The sequence below is a fragment of the Trachymyrmex septentrionalis genome, unplaced genomic scaffold (assembly GCF_001594115.1).
Source record: "Trachymyrmex septentrionalis isolate Tsep2-gDNA-1 unplaced genomic scaffold, Tsep1.0 scaffold38, whole genome shotgun sequence".
In the NCBI taxonomy this organism is placed as follows: Eukaryota; Metazoa; Arthropoda; class Insecta; order Hymenoptera; family Formicidae; genus Trachymyrmex; species Trachymyrmex septentrionalis.
In genome coordinates, this window is record NW_017305547.1 from 312,756 (window position 1) to 313,723 (window position 968).

General features: G+C 29.3%; 1 protein-coding gene across 5 annotated transcripts in view; it reads right to left on the reverse strand.

The window, feature by feature from the left end:
- The window catches only part of LOC108750896 (serine/threonine-protein phosphatase 4 regulatory subunit 1-like), a 140,467-nt gene that overhangs the window by 11,361 nt on the left and 128,138 nt on the right, over positions 1-968 (reverse strand). The window lies entirely within an intron of this gene.

Sequence of the window (968 nt, forward strand, 5' to 3'; positions counted from 1 at the left end):
CAAATTTTGATACCTATAATTGAGTATACCTATATTTTTTAAATGTTGCTTAAGTACATCTTTGCGTTTCCACTTTTTGAAAACATAATTCCTCGTGATGTGTGATATTACTTGTACAAAATGTGAAAATTTAGCGAGATAGACCTTAAAATATTTGACCATCGTTATATATTTTATTAAATTTCGATCAGGAATTTGTAGGCACTATCTAATATTAACGTTTTCTGGATTAGAACGAGATTATTTGAACGAATCCCGGTTAAAAAAATTCAATTTCTAGCAAAGCGGCGTTATTTTAATACAAAAGGAGAATTACGTACGACAAGCTTTAAAGCTATTATCGATGCTTGAAGTTTTTGTGAAGTATTGGTCACAGAGATTAGAGTAGAGAGTAAAAGCACAACGTCGTGTGTATAATTTTAATAGTAACGCGAAAAGAAGAGTATCTAATGACCTCGATCGTGTTGATACGAGAGAGAATTTGAAAAACTTTTTGCGCATCCCTGATTGCACCATAAACATCACAGAATCGATAAGTTTCGTTAACATTACAGCTATCGAATAAATATATTATAATGCTTTCGTTTGCAATCGATATTACGCAGCTCAAGATTATTGTCCATGATGCTATATTTTGCGATTGCAATAAATCTTAATTTTAGTAAATAAATAACGTCAATTGTGTAAGTTTAAATATAAAAGACAAACAATAAGAATGCAAAATAAAAAGCGTAAGCTATACAATAAAATATGATGAAAAAGAATAAGAATTTTAACAATTAATAACCACACCTTTACTTTGACATGCACGAGTGGTGCGAAGGATTTGTCTCAGAAATGAACATTTTCAATCCTTCCACATCAAACGTATACAAAGGTGCAAACAAATGTGCAGCAATGAGTTTTTTATGATTCAATACATGATATTTTTCTTGATAATATATATATATATATATATATATATATAT